Source organism: Chlorocebus sabaeus, chromosome 15 (assembly GCF_047675955.1).
Source record: "Chlorocebus sabaeus isolate Y175 chromosome 15, mChlSab1.0.hap1, whole genome shotgun sequence".
Taxonomy (NCBI): Eukaryota; Metazoa; Chordata; class Mammalia; order Primates; family Cercopithecidae; genus Chlorocebus; species Chlorocebus sabaeus.
The window spans coordinates 11,893,349-11,915,016 of NC_132918.1; positions in this window are offsets into that span (position 1 = coordinate 11,893,349).

The following is a 21,668-nucleotide window of genomic DNA, read 5'->3' on the forward strand; positions in this document are numbered from 1 at the left end:
CAAGTCAAAGACAGAACAGTCCTACGAACCATAGAAGCTTATATAGGTTAGTGTCTTTTACACAAGTAATATCCTCCAAACACTCTAATACACAGGTTTAAATCCTTAGTGCTCCCCTGTCAAACTGCCAATCAATGACTTTGTAAAAGCCACCCAGAATGGATTTTTCCTGTCCTATATATTTTATTGCTTGGTCTTTTTATTTCAAATTAATTGCACCTGCTTGCACTTCCTGGAGTTTGGAGGAGATATGGGTCACTCTTTTACTATAACTACCAATGTAGCCTATCAGGAGTGGTCTCACATGAAAAACTAAAGATAACCTCGATGAAATATAAATACGCCTGAAGAGCAAAAAGAAAAATCACGGATTCTGCCCTGATCTACAAGACTCATGGAGGGGAAAAAAAAAAAAGAAAGAAAGAAAGATTTAACCACCCCAATAAAAGAGAGAGAGAAAACAAAGCTATGGCTCCTTTAACTTCCAAGCCAGAATGGTGACTGCTCTACAGAGAGTTTGAATTCAATCTGCCTCACTCTACTTCTCAACCTATGTGTAGTCTCTGGACCAGCAGTAGTAATATCACTGTGGAGCTTATTAGAAGTGCAGAATCTCATACTGCACCTTCTGCCACTGCTGCATCAGAATCTGCATATTAACAAGATTCTGCCCTAGGTGACTCATATACTCATTCATATACATTGACCTATTGAACCTTGGCACAAAAAAGAAATACTCCTTTTCTTGGAGTTTATACTAGAAATAATAATTGCACTAAAAATAATAATGTAATAGTAGAAATAACTTTAAAATAATAAATTTCCATAAAATAATAATTACACCAAAGTTATAGCCAAACAAAAAGACTAATCTTAAGAAAAGAAGAATGGAGGTAATTTTAAACTTAATATTTTTTAAATAAGTCGCATGATCAAAGTCAAATTTTTGTTTCCTAAACTGTTTTGTCAACATTGATAAAACCAAAGGTTGAGTTAAGGCATTCCTTCATGTATAAATAGGAATAATATTGCCCACCCCACAGTATAGTGACGAGAATTAAATAAGATAATGTCTGAACAGTGCATGGCACCACGCAGGCACTCAAAAAATACTGGGCTGTATTCATGACAATTATTACTAATTTTTGTACCAAAGCCAAAATACATTAACTGGCTAATTTAACTGGTCTCCTAGTCAATTTAATTTTCTCCTCTGCCCTTTTAGAAATATGTAGATTTATAATTACAGCAAAACTTGGCTCTATATTTCTTAAATTTTTAAGAAATATACACAATGTGGGGGGGGCGGAGCAAGATGGCCGAATAGGAACAGCTCCAGTCTCCAACTCCCAGCGCGAGCGACACAGAAGACCGGCGATTTCTGCATTTTCAACTGAGGTACTGGGTTCATCTCACTGGGGAGTGCCAGACGATCGGTGCTGGTCAGCTGCTGCAGCCCGACCAGCGAGAGCTGAAGCAGGGCGAGGCATTGCCTCACCTGGAAAGCGCAAGGGGGAAGGGAATCCCTTTTCCTAGCCGGGGGAACTGAGACACACAACACCTGGAAAATCGGGTAACTCCCACCCCAATACTGCGCTTTAAGCAGACAGGCACACCAGGAGATCATATCCCACACCTGGCCGGGAGTGTCCCACACCCACGGAGCCTCCCTCATTGCTAGCACAGCAATCTGTGATCTACCGGCAAGGCAGCAGCGAGGCTGGGGGAGGGGCGCCCGCCATTGCTGAGGCTTAAGTAGGTAAACAAAGCTGCTGGGAAGCTCGAACTGGGTGGAGCTCACAACAGCTCAAGGAAACCTGCCTGTCTCTGTAGACTCCACCTCTGGGGACAGGGCACAGTAAATAATAACAAACGCAGCAGCTCTGCAGACGCAAACGACTCTGTCTGACAGCTTTGAAGAGAGCAGTGGATCTCCCAACACGGAGGTTGAGATCTGAGAAGGGACAGACTCCCTGCTCAAGTGGGTCCCTGACCCCTGAGTAGCCTAACTGGGAGACATCCCCCACTAGGGGCAGTCTGACACCCCACACCTCACAGGGTGGAGTACACCCCTGAGAGGAAGATTCCAAAGCAAGAATCAGACAGGTACACTCGCTGTTCAGAAATATTCTATCTTCTGCAGCCTCTGCTGCTGATACCCAGGCAAACAGGGTCTGGAGTGGACCTCAAGCAATCTCCTACAGCTACAACCTACAGCTGAGGATCCTGACTGTTAGAAGGAAAGCTATCAAACAGGAAGGACACCTACACCAAAACCCCATCAGTACATCACCATCATCAAAGACCAGAGGCAGATAAAACCACAAAGATGGGGAAAAAGCAGGGCAGAAAAGCTGGAAATTCAAAAAATAAGAGCGCATCTCCCCCGGCAAAGGAGCGCAGCTCATCGCCAGCAACGGATCAAAGCTGGACGGAGAATGACTTCGACGAGATGAGAGAAGAAGGCTTCAGTCCATCAAATTTCTCAGAGCTAAAGGAGGAATTACGTACCCAGCGCAAAGAAACTAAAAATCTTGAAAAAAAAGTGGAAGAATTGATGGCTAGAGTAATTAATGCAGAGAAGCTCACAAACGAAATGAAAGAGACGAAAACCATGGCACGAGAAATACGTGACAAATGCACAAGCTTCAGTAACCGTCTCGATCAACTGGAAGAAAGAATGTCAGCGATGGAGGATCAAATGAATGAAATGAAGCGAGAAGAGAAACCAAAAGAAAAAAGAAGAAAAAGAAATGAACAAAGCCTGCAAGAAGTATGGGATTATGTAAAAAGACCAAATCTACGTCTGATTGGGGTGCCTGAAAGTGAGGGGGAAAATGGAACCAAGTTGGAAAACACTCTTCAGGATATCATCCAGGAGAACTTCCCCAACCTAGTAGGGCAGGCCAACATTCAAATCCAGGAAATACAGAGAACGCCACAAAGATACTCCTCGAGAAGAGCAACTCCAAGACACATAATTGCCAGATTCACCAAAGTTGAAATGAAGGAAAAAATCTTAAGGGCAGCCAGAGAGAAAGGTCGGGTTACCCACAAAGGGAAGCCCATCAGACTAACAGCAGATCTCTCGGCAGAAACTCTTCAAGCCAGAAGAGAGTGGGGGCCAATATTCAACATTCTTAAAGAAAAGAATTTTAAACCCAGAATTTTATATCCAGCCAAACTAAGTTTCATAAGTGAAGGAGAAATAAAATCCTTTACAGATAAGCAAATGCTTAGAGATTTTGTCACCACTAGGCCTGCCTTACAAGAGACCCTGAAGGAAGCACTAAACATGGAAAGGAACAACCGGTACCAGCCATTGCAAAAACATGCCAAAATGTAAAGACCATCAAGGCTAGGAAGAAACTGCATCAACTAACGAGCAAAATAGCCAGTTAATATCATAATGGCAGGATCAAGTTCACACATAACAATCTTAACCTTAAATGTAAATGGACTAAATGCTCCAATTAAAAGACACAGACTGGCAAACTGGATAAAGAGTCAAGACCCATCAGTCTGCTGTATTCAGGAGACCCATCTCACACGCAGAGACATACATAGGCTCAAAATAAAGGGATGGAGGAAGATTTACCAAGCAAATGGAGAACACAAAAAAGCGGGGGTTGCAATACTAGTCTCTGATAAAACAGACTTTAAACCATCAAAGATCAAAAGAGACAAAGAAGGCCATTACATAATGGTAAAGGGATCAATTCAACAGGAAGAGCTAACTATCCTAAATATATATGCACCCAATACAGGAGCACCCAGATTCATAAAGCAAGTCCTTAGAGACTTACAAAGAGACTTAGACTCCCATACAATAATAATGGGAGACTTCAACACTCCACTGTCAACATTAGACAGATCAACGAGACAGAAAGTTAACAAGGATATCCAGGAATTGAACTCATCACTGCAGCAAGCAGACCTAATAGACATCTATAGAACTCTCCACCCCAAATCAACAGAATATACATTCTTCTCAGCACCACATCGTACTTACTCCAAAATTGACCACGTAATTGGAAGTAAAGCACTCCTCAGCAAATGTACAAGAACAGAAATTATAACAAACTGTCTCTCAGACCACAGTGCAATCAAATTAGAACTCAGGACTAAGAAACTCAATCAAAACCGCTCAACTACATGGAAACTGAACAACCTGCTCCTGAATGACTACTGGGTACATAACGAAATGAAGGCAGAATAAAGATGTTCTTTGAAACCAATGAGAACAAAGATACAACATACCAGAATCTCTGGGACACATTTAAAGCAGTGTGTAGAGGGAAATTTATAGCACTAAATGCCCACAAGAGAAAGCAGGAAAGATCTAAAATTGACATTCTAACATCGCAATTAAAAGAACTAGAGAAGCAAGAGCAAACACATTCGAAAGCTAGCAGAAGGCAAGAAATAACTAAGATCAGAGCAGAACTGAAGGAGATAGAGACACAAAAAACCCTCCAAAAAATCAATGAATCCAGGAGTTGGTTTTTTGAAAAGATCAACAAAATTGACAGACCACTAGCAAGACTAATAAAGAAGAAAAGAGAGAAGAATCAAATCGACGCAATTAAAAATGATAAAGGGGATATCACCACCGACCCCACAGAAATACAAACTACCATCAGAGAATACTATAAACACCTCTACGCAAATAAACTGGAAAATCTAGAAGAAATGGATAATTTCCTGGACACTTACACTCTTCCAAGACTAAACCAGGAAGAAGTTGAATCCCTGAATACACCAATAGTAGGCTCTGAAATTGAGGCAATAATTAATAGCCTACCAACCAAAAAAAGTCCAGGACCAGATGGATTCACAGCTGAATTCTACCAGAGGTACAAGGAGGAGCTGGTACCATTCCTTCTGAAACTATTCCAATCAATAGAAAAAGAGGGAATCCTCCCTAACTCATTTTATGAGGCCAACATCATCCTGATACCAAAGCCTGGCAGAGACACAACAAAAAAAGAGAATTTTAGACCAATATCCCTGATGAACATCGATGCAAAAATCCTCAATAAAATACTGGCAAACCGGATTCAGCAGCACATCAAAAAGCTTATCCACCATGATCAAGTGGGCTTCATCCCTGGGATGCAAGGCTGGTTCAACATTTGCAAATCAATAAACATAATCCAGCATATAAACAGAACCAAAGACAAGAACCACATCATTATCTCAATAGATGCAGAAAAGGCTTTTGACAAAATTCAACAGCCCTTCATGCTAAAAATGCTCAATAAATTTGGTATTGATGGAACGTACCTCAAAATAATAAGAGCTATTTATGACAAACCCACAGCCAATATCATACTGAATGGGCAAAAATTGGAAAAATTCCCTTTGAAAACTGGCACAAGACAGGGATGCCCTCTCTCACCACTCCTATTCAACATAGTGTTGGAAGTTCTGGCTAGGGCAATCAGGCAAGAGAAAGAAATCAAGGGGATTCAGTTAGGAAAAGAAGAAGTCAAATTGTCCCTGTTTGCAGACGACATGATTGTATATTTAGAAAACCCCATTGTCTCAGCCCAAAATCTCCTTAAGCTGATCAGCAACTTCAGCAAAGTCTCAGGATACAAAATTAATGTGCAAAAATCACAAGCATTCTTATACACCAGTGACAGTCAAACAGAGAGCCAAATCAGGAATGAACTTCCATTCACAATTGCTTCAAAGAGAATAAAATACCTAGGAATCCAACTTACAAGGGATGTAAAGGACCTCTTCAAGGAGAACTACAAGCCACTGCTCAGTGAAATCAAAGAGGACACAAACAAATGGAAGAACATACCATGCTCATGGATAGGAAGAATCAATATCGTGAAAATGGCCATACTGCCCAAGGTAATTTATAGATTCAATGCCATCCCCATCAAGCTACCAATGAGCTTCTTCACAGAATTGGAAAAAACTGCTTTAAAGTTCATATGGAACCAAAAAAGAGCCTGCATCTCCAAGACAATCCTAAGTCAAAAGAACAAAGCTGGAGGCATCACGCTACCTGACTTCAAACTATACTACAAGTCTACAGTAACCAAAACAGCATGGTACTGGTACCAAAACAGAGATATAGACCAATGGAACAGAACAGAGTCCTCAGAAATAATACCACACATCTACAGCCATCTGATCTTTGACAAACCTGAGAGAAACAAGAAATGGGGAAAGGATTCCCTATTTAATAAATGGTGCTGGGAAAACTGGCTAGCCATAAGTAGAAAGCTGAAACTGGATCCTTTCCTTACTCCTTCTACGAAAATTAATTCAAGATGGATTAGAGACTTAAATGTTAGACCTAATACCATAAAAATCCTAGAGGAAAACCTAGGTAGTACCATCCAGGATATAGGCATGGGCAAAGACTTCATGTCTAAAACACCAAAAGCAACGGCAGCAAAAGCCAAAATTGACAAATGGGATCTCATCAAACTAAAGAGCTTCTGCACAGCAAAAGAAACTACCATCAGAGTGAGCAGGCAACCTACAGAATGGGAGAAAATTTTTGCAATCTACTCATCTGACAAAGGGCTAATATCCAGAACCTACAAAGAACTCAAACAAATTTACAAGAAAAAAACAAACAACCCCATCCAAAAGTGGGCAAAGGATATGAACAGACATTTCTCAAAAGAAGACATTCATACAGCCAACAGACACATGAAAAAATGCTCATCATCACTGGTCATCAGAGAAATGCAAATCAAAACCACAATGAGATACCATCTCACACCAGTTAGAATGGCGATCATTAAAAAGTCAGGAAACAACAGGTGCTGGAGAGGATGTGGAGAAATAGGAACACTTTTACACTGTTGGTGGGATTGTAAACTAGTTCAACCATTATGGAAAACAGTATGGCGATTCCTCAAGGATCTAGAACTAGATGTACCATATGACCCAGCCATCCCATTACTGGGTATATACCCAAAGGATTATAAATTATGCTGCTATAAGGACACATGCACACGTATGTTTATTGCAGCACTATTCACAATAGCAAAGACTTGGAATCAACCCAAATGTCCATCAGTGACAGATTGGATTAAGAAAATGTGGCACATATACACCATGGAATACTATGCAGCCATAAAAAAGGATGAGTTTGTGTCCTTTGTAGGGACATGGATGCAGCTGGAAACCATCATTCTTAGCAAACTATCACAAGAACAGAAAACCAAACACCGCATGTTCTCACTCGTAGGTGGGAACTGAACAATGAGATCACTTGGACTCCGGAAGGGGAACATCACACACTGGGGCCTATCATGGGGAGGGGGAGGGGGAGGGATTGCATTGGGAGTTATACCTGATGTAAATGACGAGTTGATGGGTGCAGCACACCAACATGGCACAAGTATACATATGTAGCAAACCTGCACGTTGTGCACATGTACCCTACAACTTGAAGTTTAATAATAATAAATAAATTTAAAAAAAACTAAAAAAAAAAAAAAAAAGAAATATACACAATGTGGCTAGATAAAGGAAATTCTCCAAATACACCAGACATTAAGATACTGATTCTACATTCTCCTGTGACTCAAAAATAAGCAGTACAATATTCACCAGTGCAATTATAATTAGAATAGGAAATGCTTCAGTTAGACTTTGTCTCGTGACAAAGATTATCGTCCAGTTACCATTCCCTTAGCATTCTCTCTCATATGACAAACCACCACAATCTATAACCGTCAACCTGGTTGCCATTTCTAATCCTAGCCTCAGAACTGTGAGCTGTATAATTATCACTATGCCATATTAGCATTTATGGGTTCCCTTGATACTAATGGGATGCAAAAGGTGACATGTGTATGGATTGTGTCAAGTTGTCACACTGCACAAAAACATGGTCCCAATTCCACAGGCTGTAATAGCCACCTAATGATACACTCATGTCACAGAAGTACATAAATAGCGTTCTGCTGCTCACTATGCAGTAGGATGAGCTCGGGGGGATGTAAGTGAATGAGTGATCACATGTCACACTAGATGATTAAAAATGAGTGGGTCCCTTTTAGAGATTAGTGGATGTTAAATTATTTCATTCACTTGCTATTCATGATGAATAATAAATCACTCTCAGAGTCTGCTGGTCTATTCATTTATTACATGAGGATGTTTAGAAGCTAATTACTCTGAGATAGCCAACCCAGCAAGAATGGAGTGAGGGGATGAGGAATTCCAGTTTTGATTGCAATTTTTTTTTTTCAAAGCTGGGCCTCATATTCAGCCAGATTTTTTTCAGAGTTACACACAATTATATATGTTTCCTAGTTTTCTTTAAGACTTCTCCTTAGACTGTTCTAGTGTCGAAAACGCTATTGGAGAGTCTTTTGAGATCAAAAAGCCTATTAATCTAAATTAATGCTTCCTAAAACTATATTATTTCAGCCTCTGTTTTGTAGGTATCTGGAGGATTCATTTCCTTATAGAGCATCTCTTAAACTCTTCACAGAATGTACAACACACTCAGCCCCTTTCTTCTAAGAATGCAATTAATCAATTCTTTCAGCTAGGAATTATTGAGTGCCTGTTATACTCTCTATGCTCTGATAGAGATTGTAGAAGAGAATACTATTAGCCATATGTTTGGCTCTGGAAAAGTTTAAAATTCAATTAGGAAAATGATATATTAGTATACATAAAATGATAAAAGATCAATAAACATCTAGGGTACATGAACTTTAGGCTATGCACCATGTTGGGGGCCTTCAGAAATATTATGTAATCTAATTCAACTATGACAATATTTGGGGGTTAGTATTATCATCATTTTACAAATAAAGAAATTAAAGTTCAGAGATGTGACTTGCTTGTGTCCAGACAGCTGCTCAGTGGAAGAAGTGAGATTCAAACCCCTCTGAACTCTAAGTCCATTAAACTTTCTTTAATTTCAAATCTCCCAAACACAGTTTGTGTGATAATTAAGTGCAAATTTGTGTGGCAAGAAAACGGAATCTTCTAGTTCACTGAAGAGGGTGTGGAGTTATCAAATAAGCCTTTGCAGAGATAGGGTCTTCACTGAGTGGGGCTTTGAAGGCTGACTATGATGCAAGGGGCAGAGGAGAAAGGAAACAACAAAGGTAAAAACCCAGAGTCCAAAATAAGAGAGTATTCCCAAGCAGAGAGGATCAGATTATGAAGGGTCTAGAAAGTTAAGCAAAAAGCTGTTAGATGCCATGCAGTAAGAAAAAGAGCTACTAGAAGGGGTTGACAAAGATTCTGTCCTTGACCAAACTTTAGACAGATTCCTCTGAGCCATCTTCTTAACTAGGTCTAGGTCTCAACCTTGGCCTACGAGAACTGCAAACTGAGAAAAAATGATTTTGTCTATCCTCACCCCCACACTACAAGACTTAAGCTCCAGCATGCCTTCTATCAGTCCAAGGCCATGTTCTTAGGATGACCTCAGTCCCCTGAAAATATCTGTTTGAGGAAAGCTCAACACTGCCAAAAGAATTTACTGTTTTTTCAGCTAAACCCAGACTGTAGGCCTCTGACATCTTTCTCTCAGAGCATTTACTTCAAAAAGCTTGCAATCGACAATCTTTTCTGTCCCTTTGAGATGCATCTTCTACAACCCAGGAATGTCCTTCTTAAGCACCTAGGATCAATCCCTTTGAGGTCTTCAGGAAGAATAGGACCTCTATTGCTCAGTTTTTGTAGGAAGGTGGGAACCTTAACTTCCAGAAGTACCAGTTAGCAAACACAAATGGCCTAATCACACTGGCCAACACCACCCCTGACCAATATCCTTCAGTACTTTTCCTTTAGCATACCAGTGTTTACAAAGTCTTCCATCTTTTTTATTTTTATTTATTTATTTATTTTTTTAAGTGGAGTTGAGTTCCACTGGAGTCCCTTTTCTCCACTGCAGTAGCCTAAATAAAATGTCTTTCTATGTTGAATAAACATTGTCTGTTTTTTTGATGGTTTTGGGAAGGAGAGTGACAATAAAAATAATGTTCAACTTAGTAGCAGGAAGCAAAATGGGTCTGTGTCCCCTTAAAATCCTTTAATAGATCCTTATCACCTCCAGCTTAAAGTCCAAAGAATTGAACATGTCACACAAGGTCCTCCAGATTCTGGTTGCCATCTGCCATTCCCGCTTCGTCTTTCTCCACTCTCCAACCAACACTCAGTATTTCTGCTTTAAGGTAAGCTTGCCCTTCCTGAAACCCACTATGCTTTTTTCTCACCTCCATAATTTTTCAAATGCTCTTCCCTTTATTTGGACTAGTAGAAAAATATCTAGTATTTATGGAGCATTTAAGGTGTGGTAAACTCCATCTTAAGAAATCTCCATTCATTAGCCCTATTAATCTTCTTCAAAATCTTATAGGCTACATGGTCCCCTTCTATAGACAAGGCAACTGTGGCTCATCTGTAAAATGAGTCTAGATAATTTGCCTAAGGTCACTCAGAGAGTGACAAAGTCAGAATTTAACTCAAGTAATCTGAATCCTGACTGCTTTTGCTCAAGACCGAACGCACCCCATACTATTTCCCCTCTCCCTGGGCTATGTTTTCCACTTTGTTCCCCTAGCAAAGTTCTAGGCATACTGCAAAAGTCTCTCCCACTTAAAATAGTTCTACTCCCTCTCCTCTCCACTTTTATAGCATTCTGTGTTTGCTGTGGTTACAGCCCTTGTCATACTGCAGACAGTGTTTTGTGTCCCTTTGTGTTTCTCCCATCTTGATGACAGGATATCTGGTTCATGTCAGTCCTAAAACCAGTACTCACTTCACAACATAAACTCAGTTAAAGCCTTTTGTGTGAATGCTTAACAGTGGAGAGAGGCCAGAATGAGATAAGTAGCTGGGAAAAGCTGTGGTAATAAGGACTTACATTAGTATTGGCAGTGAAAGAAAGATGCACATTCTGACCAAAAAAAAAAAAAAAAAAATACTCCATGCTTGCTAATTTGTTGCATAGGATTACAAAGAAGTTTTTAAAATTGATGTAGTCAATACATATTTATTGAACCTCTTCTGTGGCCCTAGTGCTCTAGTGAGCACTCAGAGGACACTTAAATTTCCAGCATGATTACTGAGAAAACAGTAAGACGGTTGAGAGGAACAGAAACATCTTTCCAGAGAAGTGCTTTGGTTTGAGGTATGTATTAAAGAAAAGAATTAAGGTGTTCAAAATGATGATTAACAAAATCTTCAAGATGAAGATATTTATTCGCATGTTCCTATTTTGATTTGATTTTTTTTCAGCAAGATGAAAGCTATGTCTTTGTCAATCATAAAAGCAAAGTGCATTTCAGCAGAGTATTTTCCATAGGTGGCAATATAGGAGGGTGGTTTCTAATGAGCATTGGTTTGGTAGCTGCGTAATTAAGATTGCAGTGTTATTAATGTTCCAGGCTTCTCAGCATAAAACATGAATTGTTTGCTATTTTGCATACATTTACATGCCAAATTAAGGGAATTTTTAACCCATATATGTGGGGGAGGGGAAAAGAAATTAATACAGAGTGTATAATTATATTCAAACCCAAATTAAGAGGTTGTTATGCATATCATATGCAGAATAGTTTAGTAAATCCATCAACTTAATCAAGTCCCAGGTGAAGAAAGGCAAGCTACCGTCAGTGGTATGCTGGTAAATATTTAACAATTGGCTCTCCAGGAGGAAAGAGGTTCTGATTTTCAGGGGTTTCAATTTTCTAGGTGAAAACACTCCCACCATGGAAAATTTCAAGCTATCATTCTGACATTTCTGGACACTGAGTTGGGAAAACACATACACATTTGGCTCTCAGGAGCCATTACACCAGTTCCAACGTAACACTGGCTTCCTTCAAAGATTAAAACTTCTCACATCCCACTGATTGAGCTTCTAGACTTCAGAGCTTCTTCTAAGAGAAGGTCCCTCTAACTAATCAAAGGAACATCAGTACTCATGAGAAATGGCTTTTGTTAAACAGTGAACCACATATTTCTTATGTTTCTGGAATTTGTGGAAGAACTAAAGTTAAAAAGTTAATAAAAGCAATTATTTTTCATCATAGGATGGTATATGAGTGAAGGGATATTTGCTGGTGCATTCAAGTCTAAATGATTCCACTCTTGGCACCAGGTCTGGGCCAGGTAAAGGATAGATGCGCAGGCCGCAGTAGGAAAAGAAAACAAAGTACCTAACAGCATTGAAACTTTTTGTTTAAATACCTACCTATCTTTATACATTCTCAGCCCCCAAGAACATCAACCATGTCTTATCCAGTGTTTTATCTCTGTTGAGTCCTCTGACAAACAGTGGGCTCTGGATTACTGTGTACATTGACTAAGTGAGTGAACATGCAGGAAAAACATAATGTTCAGGACACCTGCACTGTTTGCCTAACAGGCACATTGTGAGGATAATGCAATGACAGGTGAAAAGCATTTTGGAAAATGAAGGAATTAAACGCTGGGTATTATTGTTACCATCATTATTATGACATCTTAGAAAAAACTGCTGTAAACTCTTTAGAGCGTTACGAGTCTTTCACTCAAGATATTGACAACAATATCCTGTAGATATAGGAATCTGGTGATGTGGTAAATGCCTTGAAGTATGGCCTTCTAAGTACATGATAGATTTCCAGTTTCAGAGGCTCATGTAAGTACAGTAACTTTAGAAAATAGGAAAGTTTGTGATGTGTTTCCAAGAACTATATTCTGACAGCAACTCTACCAGAGTGGTTTGCTTATTGATTTTTTTTTTCAACTGAGATTATTTTTCAGCTATTTCTTTTAAACCTCTAACTAAACATATAGTTGAATTATACTGTATTCATTTTTATCAAACGGCAGAATCTCTGGTCTGTGGACCAAAATTTATTGGTCTGTCATTTTGTATTACCTCAGAGATTTTCAAAAGTGGGTATCAAGTAGGTCAGAGTCATCTGGGAGATCTTTTCACACTACACATGTCACTCAGAAATTCTAACAGACCCATCATGTGATATGTCACTTTCCTCCATAGAGGCTGAGAATCACTGTTTCACAGGGACACGTGTTCCTTCAAATGTGATGAGATGAAAAGACAAAAAGATAAGCACCACTGCTCTGAACTAGTTTGAGATAAATGCTCAACAGAATAAAGTTATATGTAAAGCAGAGTATTGGAGTTAAAAGGAATCTTTAAGATGCAATGCCTTCTTTGACCTCACCATTAAGAAACTGAGACCCAGAAAGTCAGGCCATCTGCCCAGGTCCAGTGCTCTTCAGTAGAAAGGCAGGGTGCAGAATTCTGATTCTTTGCTTACCTGGCCAGTGTTCTTTACACCACGTGATGCCCTTTCTCCTCACTGACCATTTACCACAACATCAGTGCATTATCACGATATAATATTCAAAATGGTACTTTATCTATTAGTACCATCTTAGTTGGTGCTCAGTCTGTTTACACATCTTTTATATTAATAAATATTGTATAATTTGGTATTGATTGTATTGTCCTTCTCTATGGTACTCACCTCCTTGACCCAACTTCTTATATCCACAGCCACGTTTGTGCCACATACTTTGTAGAGTCCCAAACAGCTATTATTATTCAATGAGAATCAGCATACTTTTATGTACCAAGACAGTGTTATTTGCTGAAGATGCAGTGCTGCACAAAACAATGTCTTTATCTTCACAGACTATACAATCTAGTTAAATGGTTAGATGAATAACCAGATAATTATAATACAAGTTCTGTGATGGGGAAACTACAGATTTTTGTGGGAACCCAGAGAAGAGATATTGTATTTGTTACCTGTGCTGTGTAACTAATTACCCCAAAACTTAGTGGCTCAAAACAACAAATATTTGCCATCTCTTTATTTATTTGGATCAAGAATGCAGGCATAGATGAGCTGGGTTCCTCTGGCTCAAGATCTCTCATAAAGCTGAAGCCAAGCTTCCACAAGGGCTATGCTTTCATCTGAAGGCTCATTTGGGAATGAGGGGGCATCTGTTTCCAAGCTACCTTATGTGACTTTTTGCAAGCCTGAAAAGATTTGTTTCCAAACTCCCTGGCATGGTTGGAAAGCCTTGTTTCCTTACCACATGAGCATCTCTAGAGATGTTTGAGGGGCCTCTGGCAATTGACGATCCAAGAAAGAGAGAGTCAAATAGTGAGAAAGGGTTCTGGACACATCGTCTTTTTGTAACCTAATCTTGGAAGTGACATTATAAGTAGGAAATACTTTCACTGTAATTCATTTATATTTCATTAATTCAACTCACATCAAAGGGAAGAAATTCCTTAAGAAAAGATCACTGGAGCCAACTTAGAGACTTCCTACCACAGGAACTCTAAATGGGCAGGGGTTAGGGATATAGGTCAAAAGAGCCACCCAACCCTCACCTCTCAGGAAGTGGTTTCTGAATGAACTTGAAAAAGAAGGCTGAGCAGAACTTTCCAGGCTGGAGAGGTGTGTGTATGTGTGTATGTGTGTGTGTGTGTGTGTGTGTGTATGCATACACACTCACTCAAGGGTGTAAGGGAGCTATTCTTGGGAAAGGGATAGACTGTGCAAGAGAGTAATGGCAAGAGAAAGCAAGTTTAGTATTCCTGGAACATAGAAGTATAATAGGAGGTGAAGAGTGGCTGAAAACAAAAATGAGGCTGATTGGAGAGGTAAGTCTAAAATGGGTCATGACCTCTCCACTTGCTTTCCTTTCCCCCCCATAATAGTTTCTATCATTTAATAACTTGGCTAAAGACAGATTATTGAAAGACCTATCAGTCAAGCTGTTTCTGACTGCAAGTAAAATAATTTCAAGCTCAAAAGGACTTAACAATTAGGAAATATATGAGCTTGCATAAAACTAGAAGGTCTCCAGGGCTGACTGAATCAGTAGCTCAGGAAGAGCTTTTTCTGTTTATCCACTCTGCCATGCTAGGTGTTGGCTTCATTCTGTGATGTCCCATCCCTGTACAACAGGGTCTCACGAAAGAAGAAAGACGTTCTTTTCCTGCATTTCCTACTGGAGAAAATCTCTCCCAGAGTCTCTAGATTTTTCTGCCCTCACTTCTCAGTGGCCAGGATTAGGTCACAGACTCATTCCTGACTGAATTATTGACAGAAGGAATGGAATTACCTTGACAAGCTTAGACTGATCGACTGGGATGAGCTGATGTTGGCACACCAGCCACAAACACCCACTACAAACACTGTCATACACAGACCAGTTTAATTTATTCCCGCAGAGAATTCTTTTCACTGGTTTGGGCTTTAGCTCCCATGTCCTGGACTTTAATCAAGGATAGTTCAAGGATAAGCCACATAAATTCTGCTCCTGCAGTGACTGACAAACAGTTCCTGAAGGCATTGTTTTTCTTTTTTTGAGACAGAGTCTCCCTCTGTCACCCAGACTGGAGTACAGTGGCCTGATCTCCACTCACTGCAAGCTCCGCCTCCCAGGTTCACGCCATTCTCCTACTTCAGCCTCCCATGTAGCTGAGACTACAGGTGCCTGACACCGCGCCCGGCTAATTTTTGTATTTTTAGTAGAGACGGGGTTTCACCGTGTTAGCCAGGATGGTCTCGATCTCCTGACCTCTTGATCCGCCCGTCTCGGCCTCCCAAAGTGCTGAGATTACAGGCGTGAGCCATTGCGCCTGGCCAAAGGCATTGTTTTTCTTATGTCACCTGGAGTTGTCTGTGGAAAACCTCTCATAAGAATATCCTTCTAGAATTAAAGTTGAATTTTAAAAGTGTCCTGGGGTAATATGCATCTCCCTTTCTGAAAACAAGAAATATGGAATTGACTATGCGTCTCTTTCTACAATGACTATCAAGAAACTCCAAGCTGGAGTGATAAGTAAATCACAGCCCTCTATTCATAATTGTGATTATTGATAAATTTATATCCTACCTGTTTTCTGTTCCTATATCTCTTTAACCCACATATCAACTAAAGCCTCCATCCTCTCTCGACCAGCATCTTTTATTTCACTCTCTGTGACTCCAAGCTCATGTCCATCATTGATTGATGCCAGAAAGCCACAGTATTAACCATTTGGAGAAATTTGAATTGCTGCAGATCACTAGAGGATAACAGAATCATAAGGAAATCTCAAACATGGCAACCTCCATCATTTCAGAATCTAACTCACTTGAATTCATCAATTCTGTTTCCCTCCTTACACTTTTCCCATCTCTTCAGGAGCAACACAGATTTTTCTTTTTGGCATGTGCATGGTAATTTAGGGATCATCTTTGGATGTTTAAGCATGCTTTTGGGATTTCTCTTTCCACACCTGGAAGGTCATCAGTGCACTCCGAACACAGTTCTCCCCAAGAGAAAGGCTGGCAAATAAACATTTTCTCCATCTTCTTACATATATATTTTCTCTCTTTTTAAGCCATGCCAAATCCTTTTATGGAAAAGGCAATCACAAATACCTTTAGTAAAGCTTTCTAAACAATGCTATAAAGAACCTTGTTAGCTACAAAAATAAAATGTTTGATATTAGAAAATACGGAGCTGTGTCATATATGAATCTCACTTTCCTACCCTCATCCTAATGCCTACAATCTAAGATGGGAAATCGATCGAATAAAATACTAGACATTCTGAATCCAAAACACATGTCTCAATTATTTAGAGATTGAGATTGTAATAAACATTTCGATCTAATGAGTTTATTGTAATCTACATGGAACACTCACATATTTCACTTTGCTACTATACAGCATTGCATTTAAGAAAAAATCCTTGGCATGACATTGAATAGCTAAGCAATCCCACCACAGTAGACAGAGAGGTTTTTAAAGATGCTGAAAAGGATACCTAGCCCAAAACAATATCTTGAATTATTAATTTGGCCACAATGCAGCTGAAAACTGATCCCCCGAGGTCTCCTTTCCACTGTACTCCAACCACCCTCATTGTTCCTTTGGAGAGTTCAGCTCAAGTCCTTGCTATTCACAAACCATTTCTGGAACCCAGCTTCAGTATGCAAAGCCATCAATAATTTATTTTTTTCCACTTTGAGTGGTGGTGGTGTTACTGTATCAGCACAAAAATGATCCAGGTGAATGATGCTAACAATAAGAGAGTGCTACCTGAGATGTCCCTGACATATTTCCTCCCTGAAGTACAAAATGTTCTTCTAGCTATTGGCTCATTTGTCCTTTCAAAAGAGACAGATACTCTTATGCTATTATTAGTAGTAGAGAAGCATAAAAGTTTAAGCCACAGTTATCAGCAGAGAAGGTAAGTCAAAATAAGAAAATGCCTAGCATCTAACTTTAAAACTGCCATACATTGAAGACAAAAATCGTGTTTTCTCCCTCTTTTGAAAATCCTCAGTTGCACAGTAAAAAAAATCAACAAATACAATAAATTAAAAGAACATTGTCATGTACTTTACAGTTTGCCATGGCCACCTCTATGCTGCCATTTCTAATCTCAACATTACTATGGGCAAGGGTGTTTTTATCTCCATTTTCTAGATGAAATTGAGGCTCAGAGAAGTGAATTTACTTGACTAAGATTGTGGAACTAGTAAGTGGTGAAGCCAAGACTCAAATGATCTTCTGACTCTAAATTAAGTTCTTCCGTCGCTACACTTCTGACTAGCAGTTGATAAGAGGGTATTTTATCCATATTTCAAATCAGAAACTCACAGTGCTTCATATTGTTGCATAGGATAAGAGGAAGATGAAAAATAATTCACCCAAATTATTAAGACTTTAGGCTCAACTGGGAAACATGAAAGCAGTTATCTCAACAAGATCTGGTTTTATCTGAAAATGAATACATATCTATCTATATATATATATAAAATCACCAGATGTAATAGACCCTGAAAAAACCTTTGAGTTTCTCATCGACTCAGGAGTGGTCAGTTTGACTCCTAGAAAAAGAAGTGAAGCTGTTTCTATGACTAGAAAGAAGTGCAAATCAGGTGTGAGCGTGATTTAGCTACATAATTTAAGCAGAGACATACCACCAAAATGCAGACTATTATGTTAGAAATGAGCAGGTTCAGCTTGGCTTCCTATTCCAAAAGGTTAAAGGGAAGGCAAGTTTTAGCATTAGTACCATTAAAGCCATAAAGAATAGAGTAAGGGTAAGTAGATACTCTCCAGGTGATGGACTTTCAGGATGGACTTATAACTACAGAGCTGTGATAGGGCCTGGGAGCTGGCCACAAGACACTGAGTTAGAGAGGGAGAGCCACATCTCTACTCAGGCGAGAACCAGAATAATGCTGACGACCATCCACTGGGCACCTTCCGAAGCCAGGCCTGGTCCTAGACTCTTAATGCACATTGCCTCCTTTCAAAACCCTCATAACAGCCCTGGGAGGAATTATCCCATTTTGCAGCTGAGAAAACAGGTTCAAAGTGGTTAAGCAAGTAAGTAGCAGAGCTGAGGAATTCCGGCTTAAGCCTGGGCCTCTTCCTCCGCACACCTCTCTGATGAGGTGAGGTTAGGGTTGTTCTATTGCAAAAAAAATATCACAGCAGCTGAAAAGTTCAGGGATGAAGGGAGGTAGTCAGGAGAAAGACAAAGGACACAAGAAACCTGCCCCTCCTCCCTGCTGCCTCGTCTCCTTGGTCACAAACAAGCTCTCTTCCTCCTCCTCCTTCTCCCCCAGTCCTGAGGGAGGTCAGAACAGAGGGGAGAAGTAAAGGAGGCCTGTCAAGACCCTGCCCTAGCCCCCACTAAGAGCCACTATTCAAGGCTGGCCAGGTAAACTGTGACTTGCTCCAGGTTCACAGAGATTTCCAGGGGTCCTCCTTGGCATTCATCCCTAAAAACCTTGCAACTGGGCCTCTCAGGCTTCCCGGGACATGTGGAATGGATTATGTTTCTAATCATAACACTGCCCAAGCTGTCTTCAAATAAGGAACTTGTGAGAGAAACTACCCAAATTAGGAAACCAACGTAGGCACAGCAGGATTGGCCTTCAACCTCTCCCACACACTGCCAACATTCTTCTCCTCTTGCCTGATACTGTCATTTAAGCATCCTGCTAACTGACAGAATTTTTCACAAGGCAATCTCTGTTTTCGGAGAACTTGTACCAGGTTTATTTATAATTGTCCTATTTCCAGGCATCAAATTTGTTATTTTCACCGCTGCTTTTATTATTGGGAAACACTCTCCCCTCACCCAAAGACTCTGGTCCTCTTGAATTTTATTTTCTAGAAAAATCACCAGGCTCCTGAGTCTCAGAATCCCTTACTGAATGATTACCCGAGTCACCACGAGCTCTGCGGGGTTCAGAGTGGGTGTTTACGCATGCTCACTCTTCACCATCGCCTCTGGCTGCAACTCCAATCTTGGAATTTGGAATGTGAATGATCTGAATGATCCCCCTCCCAGCTGTATCTCATGCACATTCAGTCCTAAACCAGAGACCTGTCTCAGATCCTGCTAGGTGCCTCAAACCCCAAGCTTCACCCTAGTTCCTAATTTATCTCCCACAGCTAAGGTATATCTTTAATGAAATAAAGACATTTAAGTCAATAATAATAAAACAGCCTGGGCTGGGCACAGTGGCGCATGTCTATAATCCCAGCACTTTGAGAGGCTGGGGTGAAATGCTTGAGCTCAGGAGTTCCAGACCAGCCCGGCAACATGGCAAACCCTGTCTCAGCAAAAAAAATACAAAAATTAGCCAGGTGTGGTGGTGAGCATCTGTAGCCTCAGCGACTTCAGAGGTTGAGGTAAGAGGATCACTGGAGCCTGGGAGGTCAAGGCTGCAGTGAGCCGAGAGGGTGCCACTGCACTCCAGCCTGGGCAACAGACAAAATTAGAACCATAATAATGATAAACATCTGCCCCCTATAGGCAGGTACTATCATTTTAATTTTCCAGTTAAGGAAACTGAGGCACAGAGCAATTGCATAATTTGCTAAAGATCCCACTGCTAGTAAAATAGCCAGATTTTGAGCTATAATAAACATCACTGGTACACAGATTCTCTCTCTCTCTCTCTCTCTCTCTCTCTCTCTCTCATTCTTTCTCTCCCTCCCTTTTTAAAAAGCCTTTTGCTTGTAAATAATTTCAAACTTACCAACATTAGCAAGAATAAGAATAGTGCAAAGAACACTGACATACCGTTTACTCAGATTTATCTGTTAATATTTACCCTATTTGCTTTATCATTTGCACTCTCCATCTCATCTCTAGCTACATAAATAAAATTTGATATTATACAACACATTATATTATATAATCTAATAAATAGATATTAAAATGCATAAGATATATGTGATATATTTTTAAGCCATATGGAAATTGAATACATCAAGCCCCTTTACCCTTAAATAATTCAATGTGTATTACCTGAGAGATATTCTCTTACATAATCACAGCAGAGTTATCTAATTCAGGAAACTTAACATTAACATAAAATTTTAATCTAATCTATGTCCATAGTCTAATTTTTCCAATTGGCCTAAAAATGTCTTTTATATCATAATTTTTTTCCTCCAATACAGGATTCAGTGCTGAATCAGGTATTTCACTGGTCATCTTTCTTTAGTCTCCTTTAATCTGGGACATTGCCACAGCCTTTCTTTCTTTTCTTTTTCTTTCTTTCTTTCTTTCTCTCTTTAAAATGGCATTGACATTTTAAAGAATACAGTTCCTTTCTCCTTTTTCTAATAGAAAATATCTAATTTTCAGTTTTTTGAAGTTTTCTCATAATTACATTTATGTTACACATCCAGCCAGAATACCCCGTAATATTGTGTTCTTCTCGTAGTATTATATCCTGAAAATACAAACTATTTATTTGCCCAGGGAGCGATAGCTCACGCCTGTAATCCTGGTACTTTGGGAAGCCGAGGCGAGCAGATCACGTGAGGTCAGGAGTTCGAAGCCACCCTGGCCCACATGGTGAAACTCTATCTCTACTAAAAATATAAAAATTAGTTGGGTGTGGTGGTGCATGCCTGTAATCCCAGCTACTTGAGAGTCTGAGGCAAGAGAATCACTTGCACCCAGGAGGCAGAGATTGCAGTGAGTTGAGATTGTGCCACTGCACTCCAACCTCGGTGACAGAGCGATACTCCATCTCAAATTTTAAAATTTTTTTAAAGTTTATTTGCTGATTTATTTTGTTTACCTAATCAAGGCGTTGTCTGATTTCTACACTGTGTAGATATAATTATTCCCTTGAAACTAATAGGCAATCTGTTGGGAGTCAGTTTAAAAGCATAAAAATATCCTGCTCCTCATCAAAATTCTTCGTTAGATTTAATATCCATTGGTAATTTGGCCCTGGACCAATCTAGACTATGATAGCTATAAAATAATAATTTTCTAACTCCAGCAGTTTCTCCACATTTACCAGTCAGCACCTGTCATTCTACAACAAGCAAGAGTCCTCCTTTTTACTCCGTTTATTCACTTATTTATTTATCTAATTATTAAATAAATTAGTACAGATTCATGGATTCCTATTTTCTTCAATGGTTTATGGTTATACTGTCCTTACGTATCCTGGTATTTAAGTTGTTTGAGTTTTGGGCAACAGGAGCCACTTCCTGCCAACTCTTATCCTGTGACATGCCCTCAGCATCTTTTTTGACATTTCCTTTCTCATCGGCATAACGAGATGTTTCATTAGCTTCTAGATCTTTCCCTGTCCCAGGCCTACATTTAATCACTTCTCTGAGGAGAGGAGCCCTTGT